The sequence below is a fragment of the Elgaria multicarinata genome, chromosome 9 (assembly GCF_023053635.1).
Source record: "Elgaria multicarinata webbii isolate HBS135686 ecotype San Diego chromosome 9, rElgMul1.1.pri, whole genome shotgun sequence".
Lineage (NCBI taxonomy): Eukaryota > Metazoa > Chordata > Lepidosauria > Squamata > Anguidae > Elgaria > Elgaria multicarinata.
The window spans coordinates 76,184,453-76,193,996 of NC_086179.1; positions in this window are offsets into that span (position 1 = coordinate 76,184,453).

Consider the following 9,544-nt stretch of genomic DNA (forward strand, 5'->3'; position numbering starts at 1 on the left):
CCAACTCATGGCCTTGTAATACTTTACCATTTGATTTCATTTTAGTCATACTGTGTGTGTGTGTGTATGTGTGTGTGTGTGTGTGTGATAAAATAAACCTCTTTCTTAGACTTTAATTGCAATTTTGCCATATGAATTCAATACTCTTCACTGGAGATGAAATGCAGCTCAGTTAACCATTCAAAATGAAGTAGAAGGCAGTTGACTCCCACTCAACTGGGCATATGATGCCATAGGGGCATGGGCATGACCCCTGACTGTGGTAGGTGTGTCCATGGCCAAAGTGCTGGATAGATCCTCAACCTGGTGCTTAGGCCAGGCACCATGTGTTACCGCCTGTGGGCTTTCCCAGTTAAGGAAGCCCTGTGTGCAGTGAAGCTAAGCCAGACAAACCCTTTTCATTCCTTTAATGGAGGAGCAACAAGGACTCATCTAGCTCTGCCCTGGCTTTACCCTTCCTGTCTCTTTTCCCCCATTGGGAAGGATGCATGCAGAATGGGCAAAACTGAGTTCAATTAGTACTCTTTGCTCCTCTGATGGGGGACTAGAAAAGACTTGCCTGGCTCTGCCTGGGCTTTGCCTGTCCTGCTGCCTTTTTCCTTTGGAAAAGAAATGGAATGGGTGAAGCCAAGTCATCGGAGGAGGAGGAGCAAAGGAGACTCCCCTGTCTCTGCCTGCCCTTCACCTGCCCTACCTCCTCTTCACATGGGACTTGCAAGACAATCTGAGGGAGCTGCAGAGGTGGCACATGCGTCCATGTGCTGGATGTGGCGCCTCCACAGGCTGTATTAGCCCTGTGGGCCAGAGTTCTGCCTCCCTGATATACCCCACCTTCTGCCAGGCATAATGACAGGTTTTCTTTGCACATCACATTATTTTCCAGCAACACATTTCTATCCAGAAAGAAATCAGATACAAAATAGGTACGGAAAGGTCTTGTGCTAGCCAGAACGATTCAGGTACTTTCTGTAACAATATATGTGAGGTTCTAATAGTGTCTTTATAGATTGAACGTCATCCCTTGCAAGCATTATCAACTATGAAAAACATCAGTTGGCAATATAATTGGATATGGTTCTTTATACTTGCTTATAATACTGCACCAAATCAAACTGATAAAAATTCAAATGGCCAAGCTCTCTCTCTCTCTCTCTCTCTCTCTCTCTCTCTCTCTCTCTCTCTCTCTCTCTGTGTGTGTGTGTGTGTGTGTGTAGAGAGAGAGAGAGAGAGAGAGAGAGAGAGATTTCTTTTTTTAAAAAAAAAAGTAATTCAGACTTTTCTAAACTGTTACCCAATTATAGGATGTGTTAAAGTGGGGGTTGTTTACATTTGGGAAGAAAAGAAAGACCTTTCAAAACAATATATGAGACTGTATCACATTTTTATCAGCCAATTCTTGTTAGATTATATTTTTAGAGAATGGGATTTTGACCATACTTTGATCTACAATTTGGCATTAATTTACACTTTACCTGCTCTCAAAACTGCAGTTGAGTTTGTCATAATAATTCTTTAAATTAACTGTAATATCATATTGTTGCACATGCCTTCAGAACTTATTTAACCTTTAATTGTACCCTTTGCTAAATGCCCCATAAAGTGAAGTGTCAGTGACATGAGGTTCAATCCCCCTAGGCTTTGCAAAATCTTCCATTTGCGAGGTTGCAGGAAGGTGATGAAATAACATTTTAGCTTTGTGTAACGGACCATGACTGGTCAGAATATTAGTTGCATCTATTGAAGGATATATATATATATATAGCAACTCTGGACATTTTCTGCAGAGAAAGATGTGTAAAATTAAGTATGGAGAGTGCAGTGGACAAGGGACAAAGCAAAACAAAACAGCTCCTGTCCTGAAAAAGTTAATTAGCGAAAGCAGAATTAATATTTATTCCAAAAAGGGCACAGAAAACAACAACAACATTATCCTGAACACAATATATTCTGTGTCTCAGATCTGCATAAAAAGAAATACAGATTCTTTTTATGCATGGCTCTCTGTTTACCTTGGAGGCCTGCCATTGTGGGGATGTGTTGACAGGTGTTGCAAGGCAGAGTGGGAGGGACGCATGGCCAGCGTCACCTGTGCACAACCCATGCTGACTTTGTTTTGAAGACGTAATAGGCCACAATGCTGGCATGTGCCCACTGTGATAGTGCAAACATCATACCACAACCAGTAACTAAGCCTTAGCAGAGACATTTCAACCATTTAGCCTGTGGGGGGGAACTAAAAGGCTAGGAGAAAGGAGCATGGCTTTATGAGGAATCCCAGAGGACCAACTGGGATCCACGAATCCAGAATTTGACCCCAGGATTGAGATTCTCCACCTCTGCAGTATGGTGTAGCCTTTCTGACAAGATCTGGTGTCCATGTGAATTGGCTCTGAGGTTCTCAAAGTGCCAGGTTCTGCTACATATAATCAGTTCTACATGTGTACCATAGGTAAGATTAATACACTATATAACTGCACAGAATATCTATCTATTGATCGATCAATTGATATAACTTTATCCTACTGGCCATTTTAAAATACACAGTGTAGTGAAATGGATAAAATTGTGTGCATCATTTTAAGTCAATGTGCTTCAAATTTCAATTCAGCCCTTCAATTGAGTGTTTCTGGATAAGGGATTATTTGTCATCATTGGTTGTGACACTGGATGACAACCTACCTCACAGGGGTTGCATAAGGAAGAATGAGATAAAGCATTTTGTTTATAAGAGAATATATTCTGCAAATATGTGCAGAACAATCCTATGCATGTTTACTCGGAAGTGGATTCCACTGTGTTCAGTGGGGCTAACTCCCATCGTGTGCATAGGAAAGGGCGCATAGCATTGTGGTCCTAAAGCCTCTCTCTCTCAGTGCTAGCTGTGTAAAGGTTTTATTTATACTAGTTCATTTATATCGATGTAAATTTGGTTCATTGCTTTTGGCTATGCGTATGTAATTGTTTCTTTGTTTTCTTCACTATGTTTAAAATTTTGTATGGGAGCCAAAGCCTTTCAAGAAAATAGTTAACTGAGGACTGGGGGGGGGGGGAATAATAAGCAGCTCTTGTTTTACATTGTAATGAGTGTTGGTGTTATTGGTAGCATATGCTGTGGCAGTAGGCTGAGAAATATGTGAATGGTGCACAGAATGTTTAGTAATATTTATTCTAAACAAGGAAGAAACACTGAGCACTCCAAAGATGAACAGAGATTCTGGTGGGTTTCATTAGCATGCTGTATACCGAACATGAAGGTAATCAACAAGGTTATTCAAGCAAGATGTTCTCATCCTGTTGGGTAGGGTACCTTTGGGCTTTTAATACTGTATGCCAAAACAAATAAAACAACCTTTAAAACACTTTCAGCAGGAAGTCACTTCTTCTGAAAAATTGGTCCAAGTGTCAAGTTTATAAATATTCAGGGAAATTTTACATATCAGTGTGAAAATCCCTCATCAACTCACATACACCTGACCTTTGCCCTCTCCACACTAGGGTTATTTAGCATTGCTGAATTATTCGTTCATCCGCAATCAGCTGGAAGCAGACTCAAAAGTGTAATTCCACATGACAAAATGCTGTAAAAAGTCCTGCAGTGCCTGTGTATATGAGCAAGATCATATTCTTACACAGGTTATGTTCCATTTTTGTTTCAGAAAGTGTGCATATAGCTTTTATTCAGCAAAGGTTTCCCCATTTGGAATGATTTAAAGAGGCCCTGGCTTTTCCAAGTCACTACATTTCTGAAATTGTGTTGTTCTGAGAAAGGTATGTTCCATTAGGTTCAGTAGGGCTTACTCTCAGGTAAGCAGATTGCAGCCATAATGAGTCATTTCTACTTCTGTCTCAGTCACTGACATTATAGATCAGCCCTTTAATTAGTCATTTCCTTTTCCCTCTCAGCCACAATCAGACTTTAATTAGCCATTTCCTCTTCACAGCCAGAACAATTCCACCATCATTTATTTCATTTCATTTCATTTTTATTAGTACAATTGTGCTTTTTTACTGGAAAAAAACAGACAAAGGGACTGTGAGCATCATCAGACGGGGGGGGGGGGAAGTCGCTTTTTCTGTCTCACAAAAGGAATGAGCAGCTTCCTCTTTTTTCACATGGGGAAGAAAGAGAAAGCAAACAACGATTAGGTGGCCCATTCAGTAGGCTGCTTCCCTTGCACACAGCAGGAAATGGTGGCATGTTTTGCTACCACTAGAAAAGTCAGACTTTTCTGGGTCTTTTTTTGTGACGGGAAGACAAGGTCTGGGGGAGGTGGACAATGTCGTAACAAAGACCCACAAAGATCTGTGAGTGGCCAGTAGTGAGTTTGAGATAAAACACTCATCTGATGATGCTCTGTGTAGCAGGATTGGGTAATGCATAGGGTGACCATATGAAAAGGAGGACAGGGCACCTGTATCTTTAACAGTTGTATTAAAAAGGGAATTTCAGCAAGTGTCATTTTTGTATATATAGGGAACCTGGTGAAATTCCCTCTTCATCACAACTGTTAAAGCTGCAGGTGCCCTGCCCTCTTTTAAAACTGGTCACTTTAGTATAGCTCCTGCACCTTTAACTGTTGTGATGAAGACGGAATTTTATCAGGTTCTCCATATATACAAATGACACCTGCTGAAATTCCTTTTTCTATGCATCTGTTAAATACAGGAGCCCTGTCCTCCTTTTCATATGGTCACCCTAGTAATGCAATGACTACACAACAAGGAAATGCAAGACAAGCAATGCATAAGAATACAAGAAGAGATGTGCTGGTTCAGGCTAAAGGCCAGCCTACTATAACATTCTGTTCTCACAGTTTCTATAGTTGTACCACAAAAACAGTAGCATATTGTCTAGTAAAGCATCAGGAAAAGTGCAAGAAATTCTGATTGAGCAATATTTAATGAGAGAAACATTCCACCTTACTATGTATTAAACCCATCCAAATACAAGGAGAAGAATGCAGCAAGTATCATACCATATCCCCTCCAGGCAAGAGTAAGCAACAAGTTTGCTTGTTTAATAAATCATTTCTATATACAATAGATTTTGGTCCTCAAAGGGACCCTTAAGGCAGTTTACAAATATTAATTCAATTTTAAACCAGATAGACTTAGACTTAGAACGACTAATGAAACATATCCAAAACCAGGTATGAGTTAAAATAGATTAAAGGCTATGCAGAATAAATACAAATCTTAACCACTGGCCTCAAATTATCAAAGAAGAGACTAATCTGAATCCCCTTGAGAGGCAGTCCTGCAACAGATGTTTTAAAGCATGAATAGATAACCTGGTGTCCTCCAAACATTTTGGACTACAATTGCCACCAGCTCCAGTCAACATGGCCAATGGTCAGGGATCATGGGAGTTGTAGTACCAGGTAACCTATTCCTTTTTTAAACCAACAAATTTTATTTAATTTATTTAATTACATTTATATACCGCCCCACAGCCGAAGCTCTCTGGGCGGTTTACAACATTTAAAAATAGTAAACATTAAAAGTATACAATTTAAAACCACACACACACACACACACATAAAAACAGTATAAAAACAACAGTATCCATTTAAAAACAACAATTGTGGGGTCCATTAAAAACAAACTTAACGTTAAATGCTGTTAAAATGCTGTTAAAAATGCATTATTATCCCTCTTACTTTTTCATAGAAAACAGGTATATTTATTTATTTCATTTCATTTCTATACTGCTCAATAGCCAAAGCTCTCTGAGCAGTTCACAAAAAATTACAACCAAGTGCTGAACTAGATAGTTTATCTGGAATTTTCCTATACTGTTACTTGAACCTGGCTTGTTTGCTTTCACCCTGGGCCCTTCTTCGGTTTGGATGGGGTTTCCTGTATGTTTTGAAAGACCAGGTGAAGTGTTCTTTATTTTAAAACTCCAGATGATGGGTTTATAGACTACAGCTAAGGTGAGTTGTTTACTCAGGCTGGATAAGGACTCTGAGGTGGGGTGGGAAAGGCATCACAATAATTTCTCTTCTGATTAACTCAAGCGAATGGAAGCTTTTATATCAATTAACATTGAGCCTCAGGTTGAGACGGTAGAATGTATGTGTAGTAGAGCATGGAGGCACGACGAGCATGTTGTGTGACCATGTTCCTATGTGTCTTTACATTCTTTTATGCAGTGGGCAGGTTGGGTGGATTAAGTATAACTACAAAATCAATCATCATCATCAATATATCATCATCATCATCATCCAAATAATATTACCATAATGGCAATGATATTTAATATAGTACATTTCAAGAATTCAAAGGGATACTGTTAAGTATCCCATTAACATACATTATTTCTGTCATCTTAAAACCCTGTAAGATGAGGCAATCTTTTAACTCTCGTATTTCAGAAAAGTGGGAGGGCTTAGATGCTTGTCTAGAAGTTCATGTCTGAGGCAAAATTTGATTAGGGCCAGAGCAGCTTACAGCTCCCTGCTAGATCAACTTTTGCATATGAACATAAGCATCGAGATATGTGATGATACTCACATCAGAGTTTCCCCCCTAATTCTAATAGCATGTAGCAATTAACATGCCCCAGTCCAGTGTGAAATACATCTTGTAGTCCTGGGGACTTGGAAAAGTACCATATTAAGTACTTTCTTCACAGTCTGCCACATGTTCTTTTGTAAAATCAGAGCTATCTATGATCCAATAATACAACACATTTCTTCTTTAGAACTAAGGCTCTATACAGAACATCAATTCTCCTTTCTTATCAGCCTGTTGTTCTAAGCCACATAGCTTCTTACTGTCTTCATACATCATTCTAGGTCATTTCCAACTTCAGGAATACCATTGCCATGCTCTCTTCACTCATCTTCCAGTTAAGAGGAGTGTTCTTACTTAACTTTTCCCTTTATAATTCTTGCTGACCTTGTACATACACACCCCACCAATGTAAATACTACTGATTGTGCCAAAGTTTGAAATGGGGGGGTGGGGGTGGGGTGGCTTTTAAATTATGAAGTCAATCTAAACATTACTGAAGTTCAGGACCAATTCATAATGAGCTCAGTAATTGAGGCCTCATTATGAGATCTTAATTATTTTCCAGAGTGCTGAAATGTCAGCATTCTAGTAGAAGAATCCTAGCACATGTAGTTTCCAAGGGCCTTCAGTTCTTAATAAGGATTTAGGCAACCTGGAAGCCACATGTTCCAGGGATCCTTGCACCTAGGACGCTGTTGCACAAGTTCATAGCAACATTTCAGGTGTCAGTGGCCCAGGAGCATGTAATATTCAAGATGCCAGATATCCTTACGAAGTACTCCGGTGTTCCAGAAGTGGAAAAGTTCTAGAATAGTTGGCACTTGGATAGCCAGCATCCCAGGGACAATGAAGGCATGACAATACTTCTTTTAATATCATTAATATATTATTGCTTTTAATATTTTATGTATTTTATTGCTTTTAATATTTTATGTATTTTATTGCTTTTAATATTCTATGCATTTTATTGTTGTAAGCTGTCTTGTAAGGGCTTCTGCCCTGAAAGGCGGCCAAGAAATGTTTTAATGAATGAATGAATGAATGAATGAATGAATCAATACAGAATCACAGAATATGCACACCACCCTCAATATTTCTTTTGGCTATATTCATAAGCATCAACATATTTAATGTCAGAAAACCCAAGTATTAGGTCTGCCTTGGCTCCCTTTGAAGGCAGTTAGGTGAGCCTTGGACCAGTTTCTCTTCCTGAAGAAGTGGATGCCAATACCCTCATGAAAAGAGTTTCTTCATTTAACCCTATATTCACTTCAGATTTGTATTGCAGTTAGTTACAGGTGAACTACCCTGACCTGAAGATGGAATTAGCTCAGCATTTATCAGATATTTCTGCAAGCATTTGGAAAAGACTCATTTCTATTCCAAGACTCCTTTATGATTCATAATGTTTGGTGTATATGTATTGAATTTGCTGTGTGCAGGCACATTATTATTGTTCAGTGATTAAAACCCCCCACAATGCTTGCTATCTCATGTTGGGTCAAGCTCCACAAAGACAGGAAATTTGGAGCTAAACCTTAACTGACATGCCTTAACTGACACACTATGATCAGTGATGGTGTTGTGCAATGTCACAAATTGTGCTACATTTTTCCTTGGACTTTCAGGCCCAAATCCAGATGGGGAGGATGCAGTGCCTGGGACCAACAAAGATGTACTCCTGGTCTTTCATTGCCTTAAGAACATCTGAGCCTTACTATGACCATGAGAAGTCTGAATACAAGACATTAGCCACATAAAACATGGGCAAGGAATAATCAAGAGAAATGACCCAAACAAAAAGTGGCTTGGGTAGTCACATAGGTCATCGCAAGCAATGCAAATTTCATCAAGAATAAAGTGTTTAATGTTAAATAGCTTTTCTGCATGCTCCTACAAAACCCCCGTCATTGGTTGTCTAGTCTACTGGCTATACAGGTGTACAGCCTCATTGAACATTCCAAGTCCGAAAAGAACTTCTGTAGGAAACGGTGCTCAATTCATAATGCATAGAGTATTACGAGCTTGACAATCTGATGTGCTGCATTAGGTAATCATGGATTTTGGAGCCATCACTAATCACTGTAGTCAATTAGATGGGGGGACTTCAGAAATCCTAGCATATAATATGGCTTCAACACCTCCTTCTATCATGGGCATCTGCATCTCAGAACAACATTCAATCATTTCTAAACATTGCCTTGATTTCTTATAGAGCCAAGCAGGCTGAATTCTGCAGGAATGCCACTTTTCTTGCAGCCACTACTGTTTTAACAGGATGTTCGCTTCATGCTACTGGTGTCATGCCTTGAAAACACAGTATTTGCTTTTGGCTTTTCATGTCACACCAAGGGTGCTAACAAACAACCCTACTGCTGTTATGTAGTCAATTGTCTAAGAAGCTGCAGGGTGCTGACATGCTACAGATGGAGAGAATGCTGACAAAGAAGTAACATGCACCAGGACAAGAAGCTCTCTTGAAAACCAAAGAAATAAATGACCAAAAAATGTTGTTCATTTATGAATAGAGTTTCAACTGAAAGGCATACATTTTATAGCATGAATTGTATTTTTGCTTTTGGAGTATGGGTGGAAAACCTAGAACAAAGTAGAGGAAACAAATGTCATTTATCTGGGTGAACCTTTAGGCCTTAGGGCCAGTGTTGTTTTTCAGCCATCCTGTGCTATTTTTAAGTGACTGAGCACAGATCAGGGTTTGGTTTTTTTAACCTGATTGCAGAATTTTTATTATTTAGTATAGGGTAGCAAAAGCAAAGAAAGGCAGTCAAAATTTAAGTCCTATAGTACAACTAACTTAATTGAAACTTAAGTGTGATTCATTTTCTGTATATGAGGACCAGTGTGTTTGATTTATGCATGCTCTGCCCTGTTCCTGGAAGCACCTGAAAGTCCTCATCACTTCACTAAAATTGCAGTTGCCATGGGTATTCAGGAATTTATAGCTCAATGTCCAATTGAATTTAATAGGGCTTATTCCCAGCTAAGTATGCATAGGATTGCAACC